The 21,954-nt window shown below is 48.5% G+C and overlaps 1 protein-coding gene across 1 annotated transcript in view; it reads left to right on the plus strand.

Annotated features, from left to right (window-relative positions):
• Positions 1-1,174: 1,174 nt before the first annotated feature.
• Positions 1,175-21,954, plus strand: part of LRRC3B (leucine rich repeat containing 3B) — a 94,655-nt gene continuing 73,875 nt past the window's right edge. Inside the window, exon 1 of the mRNA XM_060010112.1 lies at positions 1,175-1,472. The gene's annotated coding sequence lies outside the window, so the exon portion shown is untranslated. The remainder of the gene's footprint in view (positions 1,473-21,954) is intronic.

Here is a 21,954-nt window from a genome sequence, read left to right on the forward strand (position 1 = left end):
GGAGAAAGTGACCTTCCGCTGGTTAAGCTTTCCTTGAGTACGTTACCCATTAGATACAAAACATGGCTGGATGTTGCAGTGGAAAAAAAAATAATAATACAGGTCAGTGAAGCAATAGAAATCTATAAAAAAATCTATAAATATGTAAATTCTGCGAATGATTGGCAAATACAACTGTGACAGCAAAGAGGAGGAAAGATTAATTCTACCTGGTGAGGGGATGAGGATAGGGGTGGAAAAGAAGGTTGTATCTGTAGACCGTGGCAAGGCCGGGTCCTATGGACCTTTTTTTTTTTTTTCTTCTTTGGGTGTAGATCTGATAAAGAATTGCAATCATGAAACAGTAACATTATGAATACCAATAATTTGCTTTAATCGTACACACACTTTCTTCGGGGACATACAGACTCCATTTCGGCTGCACGCTCAAAGTCATCCTGGAAGAGGAAGGAAAAATTGAAATTTCTCACACCTCCTCTGCTTTGGGAAACTGGATTGATTGGGGGTAGGGCTCAGGGCCCAGGACTCAGTCCCAAAACTTTGGGCTTCAGGAGCTGCAGGGGACCATTCTGGGGTCTATCTTGTAGTCTTCGGGGCGGGGGTATCCCACTTTATTCACCCTACCGCAAAATCGCCTAGCGCAATACTTAGCACCCGGTTAAGCAATGGTTTGTCCGAAGGATTTCATGCATCAGCCTTTTTCCCTGTTAGAGGACCATTCCCCTATCAGCACGTTATGCATCCTCTGCCAGCTCGGCTCATCTCCGATCTCCAGAGTTAGAAAAGCAGGGAAAGCATCGGCCCGGAGTACCCTGAGAGTGGAGCTCTGCCGGGGGGCGGGGGGGCCGGGGGAGGGAGGGAGGGCGGCGAAGGCGGCGGGCCGAGCGAACACTCCCACCTCAGCTCCCTCCCCCCGCAGCAATCGCCCAACCCCCGCCCTCTCTCTCCATCCCGGACCACCGCCCGGGAGGCGGGAGAGTGGCGCCCGCGCCGCCGAGGCAGGCTCCGGCGGTCACGTTCGTCCCCTGCAGCTTTTGCAGTCCCCTCCTCCCTCCTCCCCGGCCCGGGTCTGGAGGCGATTCCCCTCTAGCGACTGAGCCGAGCGTTTCTGGGCGAGCGGCGCTTCGCCCCCTCCCGGCTTTGTCTCCTCCTCCGGCGAGGCTCCGGGCCCGGAGCAGGGTCTGCAGCGGCCGCCGCAGCGGCGAGAGCCCAGCGGTGCCTCCCGGCGCGGCCGCCCGGGGCCGCACCCTCTCTCGGCGGAGGCGCCGGAGGACAGCGGCCCAGCCACGCACCGCCCGCGTCCCGCGCACCAACGCCGCAGCCGCCGCGGGAGAACCAGCCCACCCGGCCGGCCGGGTCGGAGGCCGGCAGCCCCGCTGGCAGTCGGGTGGGGACGGCGGCTGCTACGGGTCTGGCAGTGCTCCCCGCGCTGCGAGGATGGAGCAGCCACCCCGGCCGCGGACCGGCGCAAGGTAAGGTGCAGCCGCCTGTTGCTTTTCGCAAAGCGCGGCATCGTCCCCTCGGCCCGGGCGCCTAGGCCATCCCTCCCGGCACCGGTAGAGGACAACTATCACCCCATTTCTGAGCCTTGTCCAACCCCCGCCCCCTCCCGGTTCCCTGGCGCAGATCCTTGGAGAGATTCCCTCCTGGCGAGTTGGGGGCGGGGGTGGGTGGTCTACCCTCTTTGCTCGCGTGCCGCTGGCTGCAGTGCAACAGTCTGCAAACTTTTGTGCCCCCTCCCTGCGTGCTGCTCAGCCAGTGCGGTGCAAGTTGCGTGTCCAGTTCTCGCTGGCGCCCTTCCCCCACTCCTCTCCCCACCCCAACCCCGAACCTCCCCTCGCCCTAGGCATCTGCCTGTTTCTCCGTGCGTTCTTGCCAGTCGACTTTTCGCTCCCTGCAGCTCCCGCTAGAGAGGCGAGGGTTTGGGACCCAGCGGGGCTGATCCTGCCTGTAGGGGTTGAGTGGGAGCGGAGATGGAGAGGTAGTATAGGTGGGACGTGGGGGAAGGCTTCCCCCGCCCCTGGGGCTCCGTCCGGCGCGGCGGGAGTCGGCCCGCTCTTCCATTTGCCACCTCCAGCTCGGGAATGAACCCCCTGGAGTGGCTCGAGGCTGTGCGCCGTGGGAAGGCAAGTGCAGCTGCGGGTGGGTGAAGTAAGTGGTTAGGGGAGGGACAGGGTGCTGGTGAGGCGGGGGGAGGAAGCTGAGGATGGGTATGGATCTGGTTGAGGGTGGACCAAAAGGCTCTGCTAAAGGGGGCGAGGGGCCGGCCCCAGGTCGCCTTCAGACGTGGAGGAAAAGGAATTTGAGCCTGGGGGGGGGGGGGCGGGTGCGTACAGACAGATGGCGGAGGGGTTGATACCTGAGAAAAGCAGAGGGGCAGACCCGAGCTCTGGAATGCCGGGCCCCGGAGGCCTTGGGAAGGCAGGCTTCTGGGTGCCTGGGATGGGGCGACCTTTCTCCCCGGGAGAAACAGACCTCCCGATTCTGTGTACGTTGGCATCTTGGGCGGTGACTGAGTGGTCAGATCAGGGACCAGGGGAGCTTTTCCCTGCTCGAAGAGGACCCCCGTGTCCCCTCCTTTCTCCGACACCGGCTTCCACACCCTTCCACTTCCCACGCCCACAGTCCCTGCCCCGCACCGGGGAGTTAGGGATGTTTCCACGGCCTCAGGGTGGGAAGGGGATTCCGGTACTCCGGCGGCAGGCTTGGGTGGTGGGTTGGGGATAGTCCCAGCGCCTGGCGAGTAGACCTCGGTCCCAACTGGTTGGAGGACAGCGCAGGGGGCGGAGGCTGCAGTGGGAGCCCCCGCCCCCCCTCTCCCGCCCCTCCCCACCTCGCACCTGGGCGGAGCGAGGGACCCGGGGAGCCCCAGACACCCGGGAGGCTCGGTAGCGCGGCACGGAAGGGCGTGCGGCGAAACGCAGGGCGCTGGGCTAAGGAGTGTGAGCATCGGGTGAGGGGAGGCCTGGCTCTCAGACCCGGGGCCCCAGGCAGAGGTTTGTCTGCCCAGCTCTCAGCCCCCCAGGTAGATCCTCTGGTTGTTGCAGACGCTTTGGCGGATGCGGAAAGGCGAGGCGCTTTCCTCCTTTGCACCCCAGCAATCTGGAAGGGGGCCTAGACTGCTGTGGCGAGGCAAGGGCAGTTCCTGGGATCCACTGATGCTGGCGGGGAACACCCCGGGCTGTCAAAGGCCTGGAAGCACCTTATTTAACCTTTCTCTCTCTGAGGAGGTGCACGCCCCTCTCAAAGTGGCGCCTTGGGCTGAGAATCCAATTCCCGGCTGGTTCCAACTGGCTCCATAGGAGGCGAATTTGGAGGTTGCGTAGGTCAGGAGCCCCGTAAATCCCTCTGGTCCTTCCTGTGCAGCTCTCCCACGTGCAGGCTTTGAGGGGCACCACCGGCTCTGCGGTTGCCCTGCGGACATCTTCTGCTCTCCGGACCCGAGCTGGGAGAAAGCAGAGCTCAGCGCAGTCCCCTTTTCTGGGCCCTACGCCCTGGCCAGACCCTTCCGGAAGAGACGTCGACTGGCCAGGGCTCCGGAGGAATCCTGAGTTCGGTCACTCCCATCCGGGCCCCCCCTGCAGCCGCGAGCTCCCTGTCTCCCTACAGCAAGCTCCGGAGTCCCAGGCAGCGGATAGGGGATGCCCTCGGAACAGGCTGGGGTGCACCTGCTGAGCGCAAACTCCACACCCTCCCAGGCCAGGCGTCGAGGGGGATAGAGCGTTGGCCTCCTCCGAATTCCCTGGATAACTGAGGTAGGATCCCAGAATTAAGTCCCTCACTCGGCACCACTGAACTTTGGACACCCGAGGACCTGGTTCTTTCTGGGTGCTTGTCGCCTGGTTTTGTGCTTGGGCCACTTGCTTTGCCTGTAGAAACAGATTGGAACGTGTCCCTCGGCGACTCTTGAAGGAAGACTTAAAATCCACACCAAGGTGGTTTTTTTTTCAGATTGCTGAGCTATTCTGGGGAGACAGGTAGTAATAATAACCACCAGCATTCACATTTACTCTGTGCCAGGCTCTGAAGATTTCATTCATGGGCACTAATCCTCACAACCACCCTGGAAAGTAGTTATTACTCCCTTTTTATTGGTGGGGAAACTAAGCCGAGGAGAAATTAATTTCTTTGCTCGTTGTCACCCAGCCAGTAAGTGGTGGGACTGGGTAGAGAACACTGGTGTGTCCCCTTCTTTGAACCCCATTTGGTACCAAAGAACCTTTGTCCCAGGGAAGCAGGGGTGAGGCCCCCCGTTTTCTACTCAAACCCCAGGCCATGCTGGCAGTGCCATCCTTGCACTGGAGGCCCCTGTAGCTGTGACCCTGGGGAGACGGATGGTGCATATCCCCCCTCAGAGCCCCACGGGGCGCACCTCCAGAGGATGGGATCCTGGCACCGGAAGCAGATTTAGGGAATTGGCTGCTGGCACTGGATTTCTTTTCTGAATCTTCTGGAGGACATTCCCTTTGTAAACGTGAGGAGAAATGGAAGGGGGATCCGAATGTGAGCAGGGCTCTGCTCTAGGGACACACGCTGTAGACACAGTATTCTGCAAATGAGTCCCTTTCTAGTGACTGAATCACAGAACATTAGAGTCGGCTCAGGTATCACCCATCCCAATCCAGAAGCCGGGAGGGGCCTTCTTGATGTGGTCAGGGCCACACGGTGTGTTTCTGGTACCACTAGTACTAGACCACTGTCTTCTGACCCGTGGTCAAAATAAGCTCTGTTTATGCATGTATAGATTAGGTTCACTGTGGCTGTTTTCAGCATCTTAGAATTAATTCATGAAAATTTAATTAGGGAAACGCTTGTTTATTTAAAAAGTAGACCCTTTTGCTGATTTCTCATAAATGCCTCCATCTGCATAACCAGAAAAAGCCGCTATCATAGAGTGGATAAGCCACCACAAATGTGTGTCTTTTGCCAAACATTGCAGTATGCTACTGATAAGCCTTCCAATAAAAAGATTAACTAACCATGCAACCCTTTAGATGATTCTAAACAAAATTTAATGCATTCTCAACCATTTTAGCCAAGTCCTTCTGTTAAGTTGAGTGGCTCTGTCCTGCCCCAAACCCAATTATTTGTGAAAATAAGAAAATGTTGGGGCTTCCCTGGTGGCGCAGTGGTTGAGAGTCCGCCTGCCGATGCAGGGGACATGGGTTCGTGCCCCGCTCCGGGAAGATCCCACATGCCACGGAGCGGCTGGGCCCGTGAGCCATGGCCGCTGAGCCTGCGCGTCCAGAGCCTGTGCTCCGCAACGGGAGAGGCCACAGCAGTGAGAGGCCCGCGTACCACCAAAAAAAAAAGAAAATCTTGGACCTCAGAGAGAAAAATCCTTTTGCATGCAATGAGATGATTTGGTGTTATTTCTTCGGGATTTCTGACCATTGCGTTAAACTTTAGGCCGATGTCAATTTGAGGCAAAATCACATCTTTCTAGTGGACATACTTGAGGCTCAGAAAGGGGAAAATAATTCTTTGTCCCTTTCTCACTCCCTGAGTCCCTTTAACAAGGGGACTTTCTCTAGCAGTTTAGGGATTCCATATGCCCCTAGGCATTCTTGTAGGACAGAATTCTGATTTCTAAGAGCATCCTATGTCTTTTCTCTGTAGCTACAATACTAGGATGTTCTCCCCCTGGAGCTGAACCAACAAAAAGTCAGTAAACAGAGAGGGGAATTGGGAAAGCCTGTTTCTCAGAGTCACATTGTGTGTGTGTGTTTGGGGGGTGGGCGGTAGCTAAGAGTTACAGGCGGAGGGTGGAAATTTGGTGCCTGTTATGTCACCTGAAATAAGATTTCCATCCCTGATGCTATGCTAAACGAGGACAGAGGCCCTCGGGCAGTGATGGGTAGGTTTGGCGTGAAGGAGGAAGAGGTGAGGATGAGGGGTATGGAAAGGAGGCTTGGCTGATGAAGGGCCTTGGGGTGGCAGAGATGACCCCGGAGAGCCTGCACTGAGAGATGCTGTCCTTCCCCCCCTTCCCCTCCTACCCACCTCCTCAGTCCGCCATCTGTGTTGGGTTGACTGATCTGAATCCCAGCGTCCTCAGTTATCTCAGGGGAAGCATTCACTTTCTAGAGAATTCATTAGAAACGCATATTGTTTTTATGTAAGGAGGGGAAAATGTGCACAGATGCCTCAGTCCTCAGGGAGAGCCCTGAACCTCAGATCATCCCAGAAGGGTGATCTTCTGAAGGTGGGGATACCGCTTTAGTTGGATTACTGCAGTGTTAGAGAATAAAAGATGTGGCATTGAAATCAGGTGTGACAACGTCCCAGAGAAATGGTTTCTTTTTTGGGAACCTCAGGAAGAAGAATTCTTTTGCACCTGGGCAGAATCCTGGTTTCCAATTCCTAGCTTTTCAGGGGTGTCAGGGAGTTAGCTGTCTCCTTATCCCATGAGTGTGGTCTATACCCCCTCTACTTACTTACTCATTCCTGTGTGGCCCACATAACACTTCTAATGGGGCAATTGGTTGGGGGTGTATTTATTTTAATCATATAAACACAAGTTTGTTGACAGAATAACAATTATTATTAAGCAACAGGCTCTGGGCAAAGGTTATTAAAAAAACGAAACCTTTTTATTCAGAACACAATGAATAAATATTTGTATGCAATACACAGTAAGAAGTATTGATAGGAGTATTGGTTTTGGTGAGATACTTAAAAATAAAAGAGAATCAAGAACCAGAGCATCTGAACTTGACCAATTTTTAATAACAAGAGAAGCCAAATAATAAGGATCTGTGGGATTTGAAGAGGATAGCAGGGGGAAGAAAAGAAAAAGAAAACATAAGCAAGTAGAACCTGAGAAGCTATTCCCTCATGGATTTTATTTTAAATAAAAACATAATATCTTAATCTATGTTTAGATTTGAATAATCCGTAGGATTAATAGCGTTAGTATTTTATCTTCAGATTGTGGCTTCCATGAGCTTTATTCTACAAGTGACTGGGAACCATGATGGCAGCCCTTGTACCTGCCATACTAGTATCTACCTACCTGTGCTTTGTAAAAACCTGGTGAATTAATACATCACAACATGACATATGAAATGACCATTTGATATAAGAATGAAGTCTGCAACCGTCTCAAGAGCTGACAGGCCTGGAACATATTTTCCCAAAGTGAATAAGCTAAGAGTAAGGGCTGTATAATTCATTAAAAAAAAAAAAGAAAAAAAACAAGAATACATATTGAAAAAGAACCACCGGGATAAAAACAAGATTTTTCTCTTTCAGAGGATAAATTAACAGATAAGTTTATAAAATTTATGGTTTCAATTTCTCCTAAGCTCTCTGAGATGCCTTTTATATTAATACTTGTCCAGTGACAGTTTTTGAAAAAGGATCTAAGACACTTTTTGAAAAAGGATTTATGCCTTTTTAAAAAATTTATTTTATTTATTTATTTTTGGCTGTGCTGGGTCTTCGTTTCTGCGCGTGGGCTTTCTCTAGTTGCGGTGAGCGGGGGCTACTCTTCGTTGCGATGCACGGGCTTCTCATTGCGGTGGCTTCTCTTGTTGCAGAGCACAGGCTCTAGGCACACGGGCTTCAGTAGTCGTGGCATGTGGGCTCAGTAGTTGTGGCTCGCGGGTTCTAGAGCGCAGGCTCGGTAGTTGTGGTGCACGGGCTTAGTTGCTCTGCATCATGTGGGATCTTCCCGGACCAGGGATGGAACCCGTGTCCCCTGCATTAGCAGGCAGATTCTTAACCACTGCGCCACCAGGGAAGCCGTGTGCCTTTTATTAGAAGTGAAATGGAAAACAAATATAAAAAATAAAATATTGTGAGTCATTCTCAAGCATGGAATAATACAAATTTAGATTGGTTTCCTTCTTTCTTTCTTCTTCTTCCTCTTTTTTTTCTTTTTAGGTCACTGATAGAATTTTCATTCTGCATGTAAATAATCAGTACCTTGCTGGCAGAGACAGCTGGACAAATATTTCCCCTGGTAGTAGCCGGAAGAAGGCACAGGGCACTTGTATATTTGTCCAGAACTAAAGCGCGAAGGTCCTGGCTTCCCCTCTAGTTTTTTAACCTCAGTTCTGGTCTAGAAAAGCAGTCCTTGCATAGGCCTGCATACAGCGGGCTCACCCTGGTAGCAGTGACTAAGCAGTATCCTTTCCTTGGCTACACTGGGAATTTATGCTCTGAGGAGGATCCTGGTCCAGCTTGCTGACCTTCCCTAGACATCTGGTCATGAGCAATTACCAAGCAGGAATGTTTCCCATCCTTTCTACAGATTATATTTAAGCTTGGGTTGGCAAAGTCGCGTCATCTCCTGCCGTGGAGTGTTTTGTAGTCATTTATTTGGGTGGTCGGTCTGTGTTTTAGTTGCTTCTCAAAAACACTTCCTACCAACAAAATTAATACCCCTCCCCAACGAAAGGTATAATGTAGACTCTTGGTGCTCAAAGCATCTGCTACAAAACTCATGAGAGAGGGATGGCTGAGAGCCAGCCAGGTCAGGAGGCCCAGGAGAGAGGCCACAGAGAAGCAGTGGGGGGGGGTGGGTAGGAGAGAAAGGGGGTAGGAGGCGCAAACATCAGGGGAAATGGGCCACCCAAAGGAAGGGGGCCCAGCGGTTAATACAGGAAGACTGAGAGATACTTGCTAAAAGCCAAATCCAAAGGATAAGGAAAAAAGGCGTAAAAATAAGAGAAGATGAAGAAAGCTAATGGGTGTGATAAAGGCCTGAAGAAGAGGTGTACAAGTTATTAATAATGCACCTAAATAATTCCTCAAGGTCTAGTCCAACCCAAAGGCAAGCTGAGACCTCAGCCAGAGGGCAGGCTGCCTTTCCCACACTCCCTGTCCTTGGTAAATGTGGCTTCTCCGTCACCAGGCCCAGGGCTCTTAATCTTATTTATGCCATGGCGCCCTTGGGCAGTCTGACACATTTAGGGAGCCTAGAATGATGTGTTTAGATATATAAATGGCAGTACATAAGATTATAACACGAGCCGTGTAAACCATTGTGACCTACTAGTGTACGCACAACAAGATCTGATGGTGGACCCGTGGGATGAGTATGATGCTGCTGTGGGTGACTGCAGACCTGCACCGTGATAGGAGAACATCCCACCTGTCTGTTTGGGTGGCAACATCGCCGGTCCCGGTACTGTGCTCAAGGCCTGTGGCCTGCATTTATAATAGAGTGAAACGCGAAATTGTCGTTCAACATTAGTAAACAAATTCATGACTTTCGTCCCATTCGGGTTCCTGGATTGCTTGAATCCACTTGATAGATGCCTGGAGGTCTGCGACTGGGGTGACCATATCATTCATGACCGGGATACTTTTGAGAGTAAAAGGGGGTATAGTTGTTCCTCTAAGAAGTGGGTGTGAATTGGGATGGGCCTGGGCAAATTGTAGCACAGGGGCCCTCAGCTGTGGAGACCTCCTTGGGGTCTGTCTTCCCAGATGAGTTTTCACTTCTCTGGCCCAAGGAATTGGCATTATCCACCCTATTCCTAGGGGTCACCCTTGTAGATTCTGATGGGCATTGGGAAGTGGAGAACCGCTCTAGGTGAAAGGAGCCACGTGTCAGGGCCACAGCCGGCCGATGGGATGCCTTTGTGAGAACTGGAAAATGGGCTTCCTTGGAGCAGCTGCGGCTTCTGGCTCCTGGCTGGGTGAACACTGGCCTGCATTTCATTTCCCACTGGCTGTCTTGGCCGCATGTCCTGAAGCCTCGGCCAATTTCTCCTGAAGTGAGGTTGAATTATTAGACTACGGTGCATTTCAGCCCACAGTTTCAACTTCTCCCAACAGTTTTTTTTTTTCAAAGCAGAGCTGCCACAATGGCTTTTCAAGGTTCACTTCCTGTCCCTACCCACTTCTTACTCATCAGGAAGTGGCGTCAGTGTGGGCAGGTGGATGGAGACCCATGGGAAGAGGCCAGGATCTGGAGAATTCTTAAACTGGATCATAAGGCCTCGAGTGACGGAGACGGACCGAGGTCACGGAGTGGTCCCTAAGCACGTGGTTCATGTTGTCCTGTGCTGGGGGAAGATGACAGCAGGTCCCTGAGCCTGGGGATCGCCGTGCGTCTGTCTGTGCCGACTGGTGAAGTGGAACCTGCTTAGTAGAAAAGAAGTCTCTTCTAAGAAAGCCTTTGACTCTGCAGGGGGGATGCAGCATCTCAGGAACCTTGTCTTTATGTGCATGTAGAGCATTTGGTCAGGAGCCGGGCAACCAGCTTTGGCCCTAACCAGCTTGGTGGTGATGGGCTGGTTAGGATGACTGCTCTCTGCTCCCTTTCCTCAGACAGAGGACGCTTGCAAGCTAGATGGTTTCTAAAGCCCCTTCCAGTGCGGTGGTCTGCGAGGGCATTTTTTAATTTATACTCCGTTCGCTGGCCTTCGTCTTTAAGCGGGTCCAGGCTCACTTTCTTGCTCAGAGCTTCCAGACCCTACGTACCACAGATCCAACAATGACAGATGGAGACACTCTGCCATCCTTAGGGTCTGTGACTAGAGTGAGGGGATGGGGGTGGGAAGAGTAGCTGGGAGGCCAAGGGATAGACTAGGAAAGCAGTGGACCAACTGATAACTTTGGAACAATAATAATCGCTCAGGAGAGCTGGAGGGAAGATGAGTTCCTAAAATTTTGACTGTGTGTTCATCTGTGTCTAACTCTTTATAACCATGTAATCATGTCAGTCCCTGCTAAACACTTTTCAGTTCCTCCTGGTCGTCTCCAGGAGGATTACATCCTTACGATGGTTTAATAGGTCCTTCGTCACCCGGTCCTGCCTGTCTCTCCATCTGTCATTTTCCTGGGCACACCTACGCCCTGGTGTGTTCGAGCTGGTGTGTTAGTACTAGTTAGCAGTGACAAGGCTTCTCACTTCTTCTCTGAAACTCTGCCCTTGGTGATGCCACACGGCAGCCTGAAATCAGCTACGGCAGGGGCATCTACACCACAGAACCTGACAGGCATTATAAAGCAGTGCTGTTTTCCCAGACAGTCCCTTGTTAAAACTTGACTAGCACACACCACTGCCCCTGCCTCTCCCAAAGACTTGCACTTCCTGCCACAAAAGCTTCTCTTTCCCCTCTCTCCATCTGCTCTTCCGGACTGCTGACAGCTCATCTGTCTTTCTTTCCTTCTCTCTTGCTTTCCCTTCTTCTTCCCCTCCCTCCCCTCCTTCTAAGTGTCCATCCACCTTCTCATATAGAGGCTGCCAGACTCTGTTCTCATCCCTCTTCTGCCACTTCACAGTCGAGTTGAGTGAATCTGGCAGAATTTCCTAACTTTTAATGTGCCTCAGTTTTCTCTACGTAAAATGGGTATAATCATTGGTCGTTGTGAGGCTTAAATGAGTTAATACGTATAAGGTACTGTGAATAGTACGTGATAAGTACCATTTAAAAGTCTTTGTTTCTAGTATTGATCACAGCATTACGGATCGCTTGCTACGTACCCGGCACTGAATATTGCACATAGGAAGAGAGGTTCAACAAAACAAGCACAAGACAAGGTTTAAGAGCCTTGAGCAAAGCCTTCTTCCAGGCATATCAGAATGGACTTCATGGAGTCAGCGGCATTGAAACTGAATCCTGAAAGACTGATGGCAAAAACCCACCAAACTGGCAAGACAGACAGAGGCATCTCAGGAGGAGCAGAGTCACATGAGCACCTGCACACAAGAGGGGACAGCATGGTCTGTTAAGTCTCTGTGTAGCTGAGCGTGAGGGCATATGGAGGGAGAGGGGCTCTGATCGTATCTGGGTTATGGTAACATCCACCGGGGAGTCAGCTGCGGTCTCCTCTTATTTCTGCCTGTCTGTTGCCTGCAGCAGTGCGGGTCTGAGCTTCGGATTTGCCCAAAAAATGTCAGACGTCCAGATTTCTATGCGAAAGCTCGTAAGGGTAATGGTTAATGGTAGAACGCATTCGATCAAAAAATAAACAAAATTAACACAACAAAGCCTACCCAGAGGCTATATCCAGGCTCCTCTGGGAGAATGGGATTCTAGGTCCTCAGGCTGTGCCACGATAAGGTCTGCAGTTGAATACCTGACTTCGAATGTGGTTCTGCTCGGCGCTGTGTGGCCCACAGGTGAGAGTGCCTCAAGGTCTCAGAGCCCTGGTTTTCTGCCAAACGGCCTCGCCACAGAGAACCTTTTGGCTTATGGAGATAAAAGCCATTGCAAAGAACCTGACACGTGTTAGAATTTTTCCCAGAACCCACGGACTGGACTGTGGCAAAGATGTCCCCTCAGTAGAGCCCAAGCCTGATCTCAGTCACCCAAAGATACCCGGATAGCCTTACCTGCCTTTTTAATTTTAACAATAGATGGGGGAAGAGAAATGTAGGAGTATGTTTTTCCCCCTTCATTCTGTTAAAAACATCACAAGGAACTTGACATTCCATTCTGGAAGGCTGGCTGTCACAGATCCAGCTGAGAGCGATTGATTGCTTCTGCTTGGATCTAAGATCCTGGGGAAAAGGTGCACTCAACTTCTATGCGGGGTGTGTTGATTGTTCCTTCGAGGCGGGGGAGATTCTCTGAGAAGCAGTCAGCCGCGCTAGGTGTTAGTCGGGGTCCTGTCAAGAGCTGCACTTACGTTTGTGAAATTTCCTGTCTTTTTTTTTTTTTAATTTTATTTATTTATTTATGGCTGTGTTGGGTCTTCGTTTCTGTGCGAGGGCTTTCTCTAGTTGTGGCAAGCGGGGGCCACGCTTTATCGCGGTGCGTGGGCCTCTCACGGTCGCGGGCCTCTCTTGTTGAGGAGCACAGGCTCCAGACGCGCAGGCTCAGTAGTTGTGGCGCACGGGCTTAGCTGTAGTTGTGGCGCACGGGCTTAGCTGCTCCGCGGCATGTGGGATCTTCCCGGACCAGGGCTCGAACCCGTGTTCCCTGCATTGGCAGGCAGATTCTTAACCACTGCGCCACCAGGGAAGCCCAAAATGTCCCCTCTTTTGAGTACTTTCCATTCCAGGCTGGCTTTGATTGAGCAGGTTTTAAGAAAAATGATCAAACCTTAGAAGAGTGGAATTATTTCTAGTTGAGGGAGCTTGGTGGATGCCGGCTTCCGCGAAGTAGAGAGGTGGCTAGGCCACCGGCCTGCTTCATCAGGCCTGATGAAAAGCACTCTGTAATTGCAGCTTTGTGATATAATACATTGAATCCTGGTGTTATTCTGATTTTGGGTTATCCGTATTTGTTTCCTCGTATTGTCTGATTGAACTTGATCACGAGAAGCTTTGGAGTTGCAGGCAGGCCTTGGAGTAAGGACACCTGACTTACAAAAGCACATCAGAGGGCTTCCAAGCCCTAAGCCCCCCTGGGCCCTCAGGACTGAGGGGTCTGGTGCTGCTGTAGCTCTCACCCCCTGTTGGTGTCTGGGGTCCTGTCCCATACCAACCACTTCAGGAACCAAACCCCAGGGGAACCCAGGTCCTACTCTTCTGAGGTGGATTTGAAACACTTAAGTTTATTGAGTTAACATTATGGGTCAAATAGCACATTTGCTGTGACGGAGGTGTTGGAGGCCTAACCCCTAATGTGATGGTGTTTAGAGATGGGGCCTTTGGGAGGTGATTAGGTTTGGGTGAGGTCAGGAGGGTAGGGCCAGACACCACCGGAGAGCTTCCTTCCTGTTTTCCAGTTACACACACCCAGGAAAGGCCACCTCAGGATACAGCAAGGGCATGGCCTTCTGTAACCCAAGGAGAGGGCCCTCATCAGACCCTGACCATGCTGGCACCTTGATCTTGGACTCCAGTCACTAGAACTGAGAGAAATAAATTCCTGCTGCACCCGACCTATGGAATTTATAACAAAATTAACAGGCAGCCTGAGATGACTAATATAGGAGGTTACTATAATTTAGCCTGGCACCTAGCCACCTTGTGAAACATATCTGGGCAAAGATGTGCCTTTTTTATACCGTGGTATCTGATGCTTACCACCAGCCTGGCACTTAGTAGGCACTCAGTAACTTCCCGTCGAATGAAAGAATGAGTGAACACTAATGAATGGAGTGGGAAACGTCCAATTTATAAACAAACATTTAGAAAACGGTTAATTTGAGTGTGGGAAATTTCCTGCAACTGTGGTTTGGAGATGAAGGAAACATAAATTCTTTTAGAGAAGAAGCTGTTAACACCCTGAACTTTTTACTAGTTCACCCCACATAGGGTCTCCTGGAGCAGTTCTCCGTGAAGAGATGCTGAGTTGAGCTGCTGGCCCACCAAAAAAACATAATTAACTTAATTTTAGTAAAATAACAAAGAAAAGTCATTTCTTTATAAATGAATCATAGAACCTCAACATTGGAAAGGACTCGTGAGGTCCTTTTTCATTTTAAATACCCAATGGGCAGGTTGCATAGAAGGAAGTGATTTTTTTCTGACAAAATCGTGGCTTTCGGGGTCTTTCTTGTTCCTCTGAGAGATCCTTCAGACACGAGGAGGACTTGCTCCATGGCTTTTGCAATTTGAGAATGGAGATACTGTTTCCTCAAGATGCTATTCATCCTTATTCATAGCTGGGTGCAGAGGAGTTAAGAATGTGTGGGTGTGGGATTTGAAGAGTTGACGTGCTTAGGTAACAGTTGGCGTGCCAGTTGTATAATGAAGAATAAGTATTGACAGTGTTAAATTGTGGCTGAATCTTGGTTTTGGTGTTTAAAAAAAAACAAACAGAAGAAAATTTCTAAAAGCGACAGCGTTGTTTTTATGCCAGGGGTGTTTTCTAAATGTTGGGACAACAGTGCTGAGAAATGTGGACCTCCCATACGTGTCACTTTCTTCTGCCTAGCCTGGTTTCACTACTACCCGCATAACTTTCTTTTTAATTGGCAAGGGTTGTACTGTTTCTAAATACACATTTGTGTTGTACTCGATGGATGGAGGGAAATAGCTTTGGAAATAGGTAGAATCTTAATTCACTTTTCATATTGAAGGTGGAAGAGCCAACTGGTTTCTCAGGAAAATTAATGGCATTTTATTGAGTTACTAGGTAGTTACTGTTTGCCTCCCAAGCTCCGAAAACTCTGTCATCATCAGCTTCCAGGGCTTTCTCAGGTGAAGCTGTGCACCATTACTTCTTTAAGAAGCAATGTTCCTTTCTCCACCTTTTCTGTGTGCCGACAAGAATAGAGACAGAAATACAGAGAGCCTCACTTGTGGGTGGAGTAGGCAGTGTGAGTGTTACCTGACGGGCGCTAGGTAACGTTGTGGATTCTACTAGATACAGGTGCCTCTAGTTAAAAAACACATGGATATTCAGAGTCCTGGATTAATAATGTAATGCTTAGGTCAGGGGGTTTTAACTATTTTTTTCCTGCTATGTTTCCTTTTGGCAGTCTAGTGAAACCTATGTATCTCTTCTTATTTTGAAAAAATTTTATTTCAACAAATTAATATGTGTTTACATAAAATGTAAAATATTAAAATTAATATTTTTAATTTGTTTAAATAAAATGTAAAAAACATTTTTAAATGTAAAAAGTATGTAGGATTACAAAGAACCAAAAAAAATACACAAACACACTGATTTTCACAGAGCTTACAGATGTATGCATGACCTATATCACTGCCCAATCTATCAACAATATTTTAAAAATTACTTTAAATAACACACTTTAATAGTTAGCTTAACCATCAGATGTGTCTGAACTTGCCTGTTATAGACTTGCAGCCCACATGCCTCTCATATTTCAAAAGACAGTGTTAACTTACGAAGAATTAAAAATTCTCATTTGAACGGTCCAGTTTTGCGAAACTCTAACAAATAATTTAAATGGCTGATTTCTTCCCACGTATTCATGAAGGACAAGCAAGCGTAGATACGTAAGGCTATACAGCATCCTAGTTGTCTGATCGCTAGGTGGAGAATGCACCTTCCCTGTTTTGTAGCTGAACGATGACCAGATTAGAAATTGACTAAGAGTTGCCTCTGTATAGTATGAGGGGCTATAGTCAGGAAGAATTAACTACCATAAAGTTATGATGCACATAAACGATATTTCAGGATTTCTGGAACAACTGTGTGGTCGTGTGGAAAAAAGCTGTGATTTTTTTTACTGCTCATGCCACAGGTACCGATAATACTAATGTACTTTGTTGCTTGCCTTGAAATTGGAAGGAAAGCTAAATTCCAGTTGGAGATCAGTGGAGAAAAAAAATCAGAAAAGACCTTCCACGGTTGTGGATCCCTTGTATTCTAGCTATGGCCACAATATAGGGAGGGGTAGGGCATGGACCCTGAGTTAAAAACCTCTGTCTCAAGGTGTGAGTAAACACCTGTAACAGACAAAGCAATTTTCAGATGGATGAAACCCATTAGAAGGGATTATAAAAGAGTGTCATTTTCTGTTTGGTAGTTTATTTAACAAACATGGCTAAGGAGTGCGGCTGGCCTCATAACTGGTCCCTTCAGAGAGACACGCCATTGATTTGATCTAAAATAGTGTTGGGTCTTCTTTGAGAGCGGGGAGTATAATATTTTGAATATTTTCATCAGTGTTAATTCTTAAACCGTTTTGGGGTGGTTTGAAATAAGCCAAAGTTGTTTGAAGTAAGGCTGTTGAATGCAGAGGGTGGTCAAGGTGTGTAGACACCAGACTGGGACTTGAAAATCCCAAGGCTTCTTTTCAGAGGGGACTCGCCAGCTACCCTGAAGGCTGCTTCATCACGGGTGGAGGTGGGGTAGGGATGAGATCCAGAAAAGACTGTGTTTCTAAAATGATAGCATTTTTGGAGTCAGCCTTTGGTCCTCTGGGGTGACAACTTTATACACGCACTTCGCTCTATAGAGTAACGTTCCAAGACGGTTTCAAAATACTTAGTGACAATATTCAGTGTCACAGTTTACACAGTCTTGACTAGAACTGCACTGTCCAGCAGAAGCATAATGCTAGCTACCTATGCAATTTCAGCTTTCCAGTAGTACACTACACATGTAAAAAGAAAAAGGTGAAATTAGTTTGAATAATATATTTTACTTAACCCAGTATCTCCAAAAGTATCATTTAAACTTAAATCCAAATTAAAACTCATTAAATGTTTTCCACACCGAGTCCTTGAAATCTCGTGTGTATTTTATACCCACAGCACATTGCACTTTGGACACTGAATTTTCATCAGAAACACTTGACCTATATTTAGATTTCATAAAGGTACTGTTGAAAGATCAGATTTACGTATCCAAGTTGTAGCAGATATACTTAAACGTTTTCCAATAACTGAATGAGTATTCGTTTTTAAACTTTAAATAAATCACAATTAAAATTCAACCTTTAGCTTCTCAGTCTTGCAGGCCCCATTTCCAGGGCTGAGTGGCCACACGTGACTGCTGGTTATCGTACTGGATGGTGCAGGTCAAGACTGTATACAGTCAAGTGGGACCCACTGTATAGCACAGGAAACTCTACTCAGGACTCTGTAATGGCCTATATGGGAAAAGAATCTAAAAAAAGTGGATCTATGTACATGTATAACTGAGTCACTTTGCTGTACACTGGAAACTAATACAACATTGTAAATTAACTCTATTCCAATAAAAATTAAAAAAAAAAAAAACAACTGTATGGGACACCACTGGAGAGAAATCCACAGGCACCAAGCAGACAGTCAAAACTCATTGGCAAAATTACGGAGAGAGGTTTTTCTTTGCAGTTGTCTGTCCTTTCTGTGAATCAGTCCTATTAGTCTTTTTGTTAATCCAGTATTTTTCCAGAAGCTCCTGATCTTTTCTTTAGAATCTTTCATATGATCCCCGCCCCCCCGCCGCAAAGGGCCTTTTCTTAGGACTATTGATCTCCTCCATCCAGGGGCATCCTATGGCTTCTGCCTCCCAGAAGGAAGTTTCAGGGATCAGCGTAGGTGATTAGCTGGAGACCGGAAGCTCATGCCTCTGCCCCAGGTTCTCAAGACCGAGAGTACAGTTTTCTGACTCTGAGCCCCACTGGATGTCCAGTACCTCTGAATCTGATTCTGAAAAACTGGAGTGGAACCCAGGAAACTGCATTTTTATCAAGTCTTCCTTGCTCTCCCTACCTTCCCCCACCAAGTGACTCAGAACAGCTTAGTTTAAGAACTGCTGACCTAAGCATCCCTCCTCCCACGATTCTTTTTGCTAGTGGTTCATAAGGTGTGTTCTGAGGACCCTCTTCATCAGAGGGCCCTGTGTCTCCTTAAACTGAAGAGTTGTAGGCCCTGCCCCAAACCAGCTAAATCAGAATATCTGAAGGTGTGACACTAGGAATTGACATTTTTAGGAAGCTCCCCAAGTAATTCTTATGCCTACTAAAGTTTAAAGGCTTTAGACCTTATGCATTGTGACCACCTAGAGGGGTGGGATAGGGAGGGTGGGAGGGAGACACAAGAGGGAGGGGATATGGGGATATATGTATACACATAGCTGATTCACTTTGTTATACAGCAGCAACTAACACAACAGTGTAAAGCAATTATACTCCAATAAAGATGTAAACAAACAAACAAACCTTATGCAGACCTTCCCACTTAGAAATTTGGAATTCTTCAATTCCATCCTTTCTCATTCACCCTTCCCCCATGTCTGACCTTTAGAAACCCACTTGCCATATTTATTCTACCTTCCCTGTGTTAGGGTTATTTAACGAATATGCATTTGTTCCAGGGACTGGGGAAAGAGAAATAAAGATCGTGAGATCCTGTCTCTGACTGCAGAGAGCTTGTAGACATAGGAGGGAGAGGCAGATTTATGGAAAACTGAGGTCATAAAGCACTACAGGTGGGGCGCCACATATATGTGCTGGGCACCTTGAGGACACGAAGAAGACAAGAGTCATATAGGCACCTGGGTCGGGAGTTGATGAGAATCGCTTCAAAAGGGCTTCAGAGACCTGCTACCAACCAGGGTTCTGGGCCTCCTTAATCAGTAGAAATTGATCAGAGGCCAGACAAGAAATCCAGGCAAGGCTTTATCGGGGCTGCGGTGGCTGCCAGAGGGAGTAAAAACAAGCAACAAGTTCCCTTGCTCTCTTACCCGGGATGGGGGTGGGGGCGGTGAGCTTGTTCCTTACATGGGGGTGAGGGTAGGGTTGTGGCCAGGGGTGGGGCCGGAGGTGTGGCTTAGGTGGTCTGCCCGCCCCTTTGGTGGTGTCGCGTGCAGGGGGCATGCGCAGTGTCCTGCATTTGCTCCCGGCTCTTCAGAAGTGGCGGTTGGCTTTTTGGGTTTTTTTTTTTTTTTTTGGTCTTTTTGTAGCTTGTTGTCCATAATATGCCCCAACTGCACATGCCGCAGAGGTGTCCAGTCTGATGCTGTGGCTTCACTTCCGCTGCCATGGTTCACACAGATTTCTGCTGTGGTTGACCTTCCCTTGAAACCCACAGGCAAGGGAACTCTGGAGAACAAGGCCAAATGAAGCAAAATCAACCCAATACAAAACCACTGCAGCTCCTTGGGACACCTGTGCTGGGGTTGGCTGCGTGCAGGAGGGAGTGGGGTGATGGGTGGGATGCCCAGCCTCGAGGGCCCTGCTAAATCCATAAGGACTTTACCTGTGGAGAGCAATGGCTTATACATTGGAGGTGTGACCTGATAAATGAATTTTCTTTACGAGAATAACTCAGACAGTGGTTCTCAAATTTCTGGCATTAGACACATTTCAGAGTCTCAACCGTGATGGAGGATCCCAAAGAGTTTTTGTTTACATGGGTTATATTATCCATATTTACCAAATATGCTAAATTAGAAGTTAATACTGAGAACTTAAAAAGTTTACTAATTTATTAAAAATAACAATAATAAGCACATTTTGTGTTAACATAAAAGCAATTTTTTGTGAAAAATAATTTATTTTCCAAAACAAGAATTAAGTGAGGAGAGTGGCATCATGTTACGTTTCTGCACGTCACATTAATACCTGATTCCCACACCTGCTTCTGTGTTCATTCTGTTGTGATAGCCCATGGCAGAAAGCCTTGGGAAAACCCCAGTCCACTTGTGATAGGTGAAGAGTAGAAAAGGCAAGTCATGTCTTCAGTGTCGTGTCTGTGGTATTATGGAAATAGTCTATATCATAACTGGAGTCAAGTCATATCTACAGAATTATGGAAAGAGTCTTATATCCTCACCGATCCCTGGGAAGGGCCTCAGGAACCCCCCAGGAGTCCCTGGACCATGTTTTGAGAGCCGTTGGTGAGGAGGGTGTCTTGGTGAGCAGGCAGTGTGACCAGGATACGGGGAGGAGACCTCATAACAGTGTTGGGGGAGGTGAGGGAGGGCCTGCATCAAGGTGTATCAGCGGGGATGAGAAGGGAGGGTGAGCGAGAGATGCTAAGGAGACAGATGCCACAGAACTAACCAAGTGGATGTGGGGATGAAAGAGGGGAGAGGCCCTGAGGATGTCCTGGGTCAGTGGAGATCCACCAGCTGCTGGTATCCAGCCCTGAGCTGGCCAGGCGTCTGTTCCCCAGGATCACAGTTTAAGGGGAAGGGAGGTGTCAGGTCCAGCCCTAGAGTAATTGTCTGCAGGTCTAAAGCTGCCTTCTATGGTATGATAATACCTTGGTAGGAATGTATCTTTTAGGATGGGCAGAGTTCCTGAAAGCCTTCCAGGCTGCGTGGTTCATGTATGCAGGGATACAGGGAGAGAAGGCTGTTTGGTGAGTAGCAAAGATGACAAGGGTTGAGGTTTGGGGAACGCCCTTCTTTTTGGGACTGGACGCCTTTGTGGTGAAAGAGCGTTCACAAGTCACTCAGGAAGCCAGAATGTGGTTTGACACAATGTAAGTGTGTGTGCGCATGTGTATGTGTATATGTGTGTTCTCTATATATGTGTATAAATACGGTTTTATATATGTATATGGTGTGTATGGTTTTATATATAAATAGCTATAAAGGCTCAGGGAGCTGCGTGGGGCAATTCTGGGGGATAGAATGAACTGGCCTGGGCATCTGAAGCTGTGGATGAAGGTCCTGGTTTACCACCAACTCCCAGTGTGACCCTGGACAACCCACTAGGCATCTCAGGGTCTCGAGCTCCTTGTCTGGGAAACGTAGAGGGTGTGAAACGTAGGAATCATGTGATCCAATCCAGGTATTTTACAGGCCACAAAGAGTGATCTTCTGGAGGACACAGCAATTCCATCAGCGTCAGCATTTGCTCAAGTAATGTTTTCCTGGCCCCGTTTTCAATCTCACCTGCTGAGGGGTTGGGAAATGAACAGAGAAGCAATCCATTTGGTGTCAAGGGACAGCAGCTGTGTCTCTCAGGAGCTGCAGGTCTTGTCATTGGTTTGAATGTGGTCCCCGGCTTGGCCTGGCAACCTGGCCCCCTCTTGTTTCCTTAGTCCTTGAGAAAGCCTTTTGTGCTAATTCTGTCCACACGCGTGTGCACACAGAGCAGTTTGACCCTACTCTGCTCAGTGATTCCCCAAGTGTGCAATGGGAGGTGGTTTTAGATGTGCACAGATGGTATTTATGTATACTTTGATAGTATAGAAAAATACAGCAAGCATAGCAAAACCATTTATATTGGTATTATTTCATAGGCTAAGAAAGAGTTTAAGTAAATTGAATTTTAAAAAGATTGCATAAATGCTAATGCAGGAAAAACTTGGATGTAACAAAATTCTTTTTTTTAAAATTTATTTATTTATTTTTGGCTGCGTTGAGTCTTTGTTGCTGCATGCGGGCTTTCTCTAGTTGCTGCGAGCAGGGGCTGCTCTTCATTGCGGTGTGTGGGCTTCTCATCGCGGTGGCTTCTCTTGTTGCGGAGCACGGGCTCTAGGCGCCCAGGCTTCAGTAGTTGTGGCACGCGGGCTCAGTAGTTGTGGCTCACGGGCTCTAGAGTGCAGGCTCAGTAGTTGTGGCGCATGGGCTTAGTTGCTCCACAGCATGTGGGATCTTCCCGGACCAGGGCTCGAACCTGTGTCCCCTGCATTGACAGGCGGATTCTTAACCACTGTGCCACCAGGGAAACCCTGTAGCA

This window comes from Delphinus delphis, chromosome 4 (genome assembly GCF_949987515.2).
Source record: "Delphinus delphis chromosome 4, mDelDel1.2, whole genome shotgun sequence".
In the NCBI taxonomy this organism is placed as follows: Eukaryota; Metazoa; Chordata; class Mammalia; order Artiodactyla; family Delphinidae; genus Delphinus; species Delphinus delphis.